Here is a 7,564-nt window from a genome sequence, read left to right as displayed (position 1 = left end):
GTTTGGGCTGGTGCAGTAAATTAAAGGAAAGTGGCTTCGAGATATATTGGGGCAGGGCAAAACAGATGAGTTATTTTAGTAATTTTGTTTGTAGAGATCTATTTCAGCATTGATTCCCAGTCTATGGTGATAAAGGTTTTCTTCTCTTCCTGGTACAGGAAGGACATCTTTCTCATGCGAAATTTTATGGTGTTTTTTAGGTAGAAAAAAGGAGGCCAGAGAGCCCTTCCTGCATCTGCTGTTTCTTAAGTGCCCTTGGCTCAAAATAATCAATATGCCAAAGTGACATATTTTGGGGTGGTATGTCCTGATAGAGCTGATGTAGGAGAGGGGAGTGAAGTTCTAGGCCAGTGAGAGCCAAAAGGATCCAGGGCAGAAGCAGAGTGATTGGTCAATTTTGATACAGGAGTCAAGGAGAAGGTGGCTGGAAGTATAGGTAAATTGATAGATATGGTGGAAGGAGATGAGATAGTCTCCCCCCTTTTTTTTTTCCAGTAAAAAATTGAATGAGATGGGGCATCAGCTGAGAGGGCTAGGTGTTGTGAGAAGTGAGTGTTTAGGAGATGTGGAGAAGTAGGAGACAGACCACATTATACATAAGTATAATCTTATCTGAAATCTACATTTACAACCTGGATGTCCAAATGTGTTTGGTAGTCTGTGGAAAAACGTATGCTTTTGCTTTATGGAAGGGAACTTGTGATCTATCACTCAAAGAATTCTTACCAAGAGAGAAAACATTAAAATTAAAATTTTTTTCCTATTATCCAATCCCATATAAATACTATCACAGTTTTCACTCATATTTTCAACATTTTGAAATCCCCTTACAAATCTCAAAAAGTCCTTAACGTTTGATATATATTGTCACCTCTGACTCTGAAAGACTATGCTGGAATACTAGAGGATCGTCACTGCCTTTTTTTGTATATTTTCACACGTTTTATGTCAACTTGAGAAAAAATATGGCAGTCATATAAGTCAAATAATGATAAAAGTCCTTGTTATACCAGAAGTGAATACGGAAGAAATTTTTATTTTAAAACTCTGCTAAAAGTGCTTTGTTCCTAAAATCAAATTTGTTTTGTTTTCTTCATTGAAATCTTAGAATGGTGACTATTTTAAAAATTGTATTGGTTTGTGTAAAGATAATAGATTTTTGTCAAATTGATCACTTGATAGCAAATATATTTCCTTAGTTCTTAACAAGCCTACTATGTAAAACTAAAATACTAAAAAATAGGGCTTCCCTGGTGGCGCAGTGGTTAAGAATCCCCCTGCCAATGCAGGGGACATGGGTTCGAGCCCTGGGCTGGGAAGATCCCACATGCCACGGAGCAACTAAGCCCGTGTGCCACAACTACTGAGCCTGCGCTTTAGAGCCTGCAAGCCACAACTACTGAGCCCATGTGCCTGGAGCCTGTGCTCTGCAACAAGAGAAGCCATTGCAATGAGAAGCCCAAGCACCACAACAGAGAGTAGCCCCCACTCGCTGCAACTAGAGAAAGCCCAGGCACAGTAACGAAGACCCAACACAGCCAAAAATAAAATAACTAAAAAAATTAATTAATTAAAAAAAATTTAAAAATACTAAAAAATAGAGCTACTCATATTTAAAACTTTAATTTTGTCATATGAATACATTTGATACCATACGTCTTGGGAGCTCTCTCCTAAATACCAACTTATTAAAATACAAACTTCATATCTCATGATATAGAATTCTTTTTATCTAAAATATTGAACCTATATGGCAAGGAACAGGGAAAAACAAAACTTTCTTTAAAAACAAAACCAAAAACAAATATACTTCAAATACACTACTATCTAAATCCTGAGTTTCAGTTCCTGGCTTTAGGTAGGGAATCCAAAGAAATCTTGTTATCCAAATCTATTTGTTCCTGAGTTTCAACTAGCCAATAGCAGGAGTTTAGATAGTCAAGAAATTATCCAAAAGATTACTTGAATCTCAAGTTCCCGAGTTTGGATAGCAAGGGTTGCCTTGAGCATTTTTCTCCATATATATGCACAAAGATGTTATAATTACTCAGATGTATCATCTGTCAGAAACAGTGCATCATCCTGTACTTTTCTTTCTCTTCCCTCATCCCTAAAGCCCAATCAAGTCCTGAAAACTTGTATCTCCTTACTCAAATCTATTTCCCTCCATCATTCTCACCTACTCCAACAAGTCTCTTAATGGTCACCATGTAAATCATGCCTCTCTTTGGTCCATTGTTTACACTGTAACCAGGGAAAATATTCTAGACATTTTAATCATGCCACTGCCCTGTTTAACACCCTTCAGTGGTTCATCATTGCCCTTAGGATCAAAGCCTATGTCTCCAGAGCTTCATCCCACATCTTTTCCTGCTACCTTGACTCTATTGCAGGCACATCAAACTATTACACTTGCCTTTTATCCTGAAAGATTCACATCCTCTTATCTCCAGGGCCTTGTTTATGCTGTCTCCACCTTCCTAGAACAATGTCATCCCCTTCATGTGGATAGCCTCTACTTCAGCTCTACGCCTAAAATGTTACTTTCTTTGGAGAGGCACCTCCTGATCTCCTTTCTCCTCATCTGAAGACTAGATTAGGGGTCTATTCTCTGAATCCCATCAGAACCCATGCTCCCCACTGCATAGCAGTCTATTTTGTGAAGCATCTTATCTATACCCTCTAAACTCTAGGAGTATAGCCAGTATCCCTAGTTCTTAGCACAGTGCAGACACATAGTAAGTGTATGCTCAATAAATATTGCTGCCTGGATGAATTAACATTTCCAATAAAATTAGTATAACCTGCTCCATAAACTCAAATACACATATATTTGCAATGCTTTTATTTTTCCAAACAATTGCTTAATTACCCAAAAGCCCTTTTAGCAGGAAGCCCATTATGTCCCACTTGTAGAACACTCCCCCCATAAATTGCCCAGATACCCCAAGAGATAACTTATTCAGTCTATAGCAGGTTCTGTTCTCAATTGGAGTCTGATCAATTGGCTAATGCCATAGTTTCTCATTATCTCACATTGTCACTTTTGGAAACTGGTCCCCCTCGATCCAAAAGGCAGTGCTTGTCCACTGCTTGTGGATGACGCCCTTGCCTGTCTATATTCCTGCTATGAGGTCGAACTCTCTGAAGGAAGACAAGTTAAGTTTGCCAAGGATGTTCTACATTTGGCCTCCCAACGGCCCACTCTTAACAATCAGCCAGAGAAGCTCACACACAGCCACAGGAGGGTTGGGTCAGGATGACTCAATGTATCAAGGTTCCAGAACCACATTTCTCCCTTTCCCTCCAGCAAGCACCACTTCCCAAAAAATGAGGCAGTTTTTTGTTTATTTTGTTTATATCAAGACACAGAAAGTGTTGCTATGCCCTTCTCCCAGGACATTCAGAGCTCCCTACTGTTTGCCTATCCTTCTAAGTAAGGCTTCGCTCTGTCATTCTCTACCCTAGCCTGTGACCTGAAAGAAAGGAAAAGCACAAATTTGATCTTTTGCAGAGTACTTTTCTGGTCAGGCACCCTGGCACGTCAAGAAAGAAGAGACAGGTATGGAAAGGTACTGAACTAGTTGAAGTTTGGAAACTTAAGTCTATCCTAATTTTGCAACCAACTGGTTGGCCTAATGACTTTAGCCTCTTTAGAGCTCAGTTTTTATCATCTGAAAAAGCAGAAGACACTTTGATCCTTTCCAGCTCTTTAGAATTCTATAATTTCAATATTTTTCTTAAAAATCAATTTTGTTGAAATATGATTTACATATAATGAAATGCATTTCAAGTATGCAGTTTCAAGTGTTTTGACAAATTTATACTATTGTCAAGTTATAAACCATTTCCATTACCCCAAAATGGAATTTCCATTTCCATCATAGTTCCCCCTCATGCCTCTCTGCAGTGAATCCCCCTGCCCTAGGCAACCACTGATCTGCTATTTGTTACTATAGATACCGTTTTTCCTATTCTAGAATTTCACGTAAACGGAATGATACAGTATATACTCTTTCTAGTTTACTATTTTTTATCATGGTAACATATGTATAACAAAAAAGTATGGAATGCTTCATAAATTTGTGTCATCTTTGTGCAAAGGTCATGCTAATCTTTCCTGTATAGTTCCAGTTTTAGTATACATGGTGCCAAAGTGAACACAGTATGTAAAACACAGTATGTAAAGACCTCTTTTGTACCTCGGTTTGTTTTTTGTTTTTGCATGGCATAATATTTTTGTGATTCACTCCTGTTATTGCATGTTCAAGATATTTTAAATATATTTTTAAGCAAATAGTGCTTTTAGACTGGATACTTTTTTGAATACCACCATTCAAATATTAAAAAGTTAAATAGGGACTTCCCTGGTGGCACAGTGATTAAGAATCCATCTGCCAATGCAGGGAACATGGGTTCAACCCCTGGTCCAGGAAGATCCCACATGCCGCAGAGCAACTAAGCCCGTGGGCCACAACTACTGAGCCTGCACTCTAGAGCGCATGCACCACAGCTACTGAGCCTGCGAGCCTAGAGCCCGTGCTCCACAACAAGAGATGCCACTGCAATGAGAATCCCGCATACTGCAACGAAGAGTAGCCCCCGCTAGCCACAACTAGAGAAAGCCCGCATACAGCAACGAAGACCCAACGCAGCCAAAAATAAATAAAATAAATAAAAGTTAAATAAACTTGAGTAATTTCTTGATTTCACATGGTATTTGTTTATTAGCAAAGAGAAGGATCCTCTGCTATTTATTTTCAGAATTGATTGATTTCACAAGTGAGAACGTAATGGTGGCCCATATAAGGATGATATCAGAGCAGGGCAACAGGGATAACTCTATGGTAGCAGTTAATGGCAACCCATTGTGAGGAGAGCATTGGAGAGAGCGGCAGCAGCAGGGGCAGGAGATTGGCTCATACAGAGGATTCAACACATAATAAAAAATATTTCAGGGACTTCTCTGGTGGTCTAGTAGGTAAGACTCCACACTCCCAATGCAGGGGACCCAGGTTCAATCCCTGGTGGGGGAACTAGATCCTGCAGGCATGTCGCAACTAAGAGTCTGCATGCCTCAACTAAGAAGTCCACATGCCGCAACTAAGAAGCCCACGTGCCACAACTAAGAAGTCTACATGCTGCAACTAAGAAGCTCACGTGCCACAACTAAGCCCACGTGCCACAACTAAGGAGCCCACATGCCACAACTAAGAGTCCACATGACACAACTAAGAGTCTGCATGCTGCAACTAAGAGTCCGCGTACTGCAACTAAAAGATCCCGCATGCCACAGCAAAGATCCCGCGTGCCACAACTAAGACCCAGCGCAGCCAAAATAAATAAATAAAATAAAATATTAAAAAATATATATATATTTCAGATAATGGTAGCCAGATTTCTCACTAACAAGAAACAAAAACAAAAAGGGAGAAAATTAGATGAACCCCGTGTTATTGAACTGGGTTTGGAATTATCTATGTGAAATAATAGTTTACAATACAGGTGGATAGTTATAGAAATAAATATAGAAGGAAGGTATATACTTACACTTCCTAGGTCTGACCACAGAGTGGGACTGGAAGTAGAAATATCCTAGTAGAGTATATCTAGGACCTAGATATTGGTTTCTAAATAACATCGTCACTAAAAGGAACCAGTGTTCCTTGAATAAATAGCTGATTCCAGAGAGGAACAGGGAAAATACAAGTTGAGCTTGGAACATCTCATTGTGCTGAGAAGTACGGAAGTGATAAAAAATAAATGATGGAGAGATGCCAAGAGGACTCAGGATCTGGTTTGAAGGGGCTCCCACTGGCCAAGTCTGGGATAATTTGAGCATCGAATCAATGATATATATATATATATATATATATTTTTTTTTTAACCCCATTTCTGGTACATTCTAGCAGAGTCACCACAGGCATTTAATCACCTTGAGCCTCATTATATTTCTTTTTGTTTTTGGTACGCGGGCCTCTCACTGTTGTGGCCTCTCCCGTTGCGGAGCGCAGGCTCTGGACGCGCAATCTCAGCGGCCATGGCTCACGGGCCCAGCCACTCTGCGGCATGTGGGATCTTCCCGGACTGGGGCACGAACCCGTGTCCCCTGCATCGGCAGGCGGACTCCCAACCACTGCGCCAACAGGGAAGCCCCCTAAACTGTTTTTTTAAAGAAAGATTAATACAATTGGTTTCAGAAATCACTTTAAAAAATTAATTCATTCATTTTTGGCTGCGTTGGGTCTTCGTTGCTGTGTGCAGGCTTTCTCTACCTGTGGCAAGAAGGGGCTACTATTCCTTGCAGTGCGAGGGCTTCTCAATGCGGTGGCTTCTCTTATTGCAGAGCATGGGCTCTAGGCGCATGGGCTTCAGTAGTTGTGGCATATGGGCTCAGTAGTGGTGGCTTGCGGGCTCTAGAGCGCTGGCTCAGTAGCTGTGGTGCACAGGCTTAGTTGCTCTGTGGCATGTGGGATCTTCCGGACCAGGGCATGAACCTGTGTCCTCTGCACTGGCAGGCGGATTCTTAACCACTGAGCCACCAGGGAAGTTAGAAATCACTTTTAAAAAATATATTTACTATCTTGGCCAGAATTCCCTAGAACTTTTTCTTCCCCCCCTAGAATTCTTTAGGCTCTGTTAGGATGCATTTGCTTGCAAGTAACAGGAAATCTAACTCAACTGTCGGAAACAATTAAAAAAACCCAGCATGTTCTCACAAAATGTTCTGAGGTAGTTTAGCCAAAGTGTTAATCGCCAGCCCCAGACTTTCATTAAATTGTTCCCCTCTTCCGTCTCTCAGCATGGAAGCTTTGTCCTCCTCTCTTGGCTCTCCTCATGACTGCAATACGGTTTCAGCAACTCCAAGCTTAATGTTCTGACAATACAACATCCAAAGGCCTGAAAGGGAAGAAGAGTACATCCCTTACTCGTGCCTATTTTTAAACATCAGGGAAAATTTCCCAGAAGCGCTACAACAGACTTTCCCTCACCTCCCATTATCCATAATCACAGACATGCTCCTCCTTAAATGAATCACTGGCAAGGGAATTTGAATCACCATTACTAGGCTGGACTAATCAAAATTCATCTTCTGGGGCTAGTAAAGGGTCAGCTTCCTTTACAAGCATTTTACCACTTAATACCTGAACAAAATTGGAATTCTATTAGCAAAGAAAGAAGGGAATGGCTGCTGGGTAAGCAACCAACATTATCTTCCACATAACACTCCTTAATCTCATTGAATAATCTTTAAAGATTTCTTTAGATAGCTCTGTTTTCCAACGTATAGGAAAGTTAAAAGAATATATGTTATATTTAGTGGATTAATGAATTTATTTCACCACATTCAGGGATTTGATTTTTATAAATCCAATTATAACCAGTTCAAACCTCCGCTCACAGTCCCCTCACTCCTTTGAATCACATCCATCCCACTGCTGGCTTCCCTGGACACATAATTCATTTATCTAATCACTGGCTTCCTCTCAACCTCAGCAGTCACTGAGATGGATTCACATCGTCATCTGATCACCGTCTGTGTGGCCCAGTAGAGACCAAGGTA

General features: G+C 40.5%; 1 non-coding gene across 1 annotated transcript; it reads right to left on the bottom strand.

Moving 5' to 3' along the window:
• Positions 1-4,059: 4,059 nt before the first annotated feature.
• Positions 4,060-4,164, bottom strand: LOC132502252 (U6 spliceosomal RNA). The gene has a single exon (XR_009534446.1). It is a non-coding gene; the product is annotated as a U6 spliceosomal RNA (small nuclear RNA).
• Between the last annotated feature and the right edge of the window lie 3,400 nt (positions 4,165-7,564).

The sequence above is a fragment of the Mesoplodon densirostris genome, chromosome 14 (assembly GCF_025265405.1).
Source record: "Mesoplodon densirostris isolate mMesDen1 chromosome 14, mMesDen1 primary haplotype, whole genome shotgun sequence".
Classification (NCBI taxonomy): Eukaryota; Metazoa; Chordata; class Mammalia; order Artiodactyla; family Ziphiidae; genus Mesoplodon; species Mesoplodon densirostris.
The sequence above is the reverse complement of the archived record's forward strand: the minus strand, read 5'-3'. Positions and strand labels throughout refer to the sequence as shown.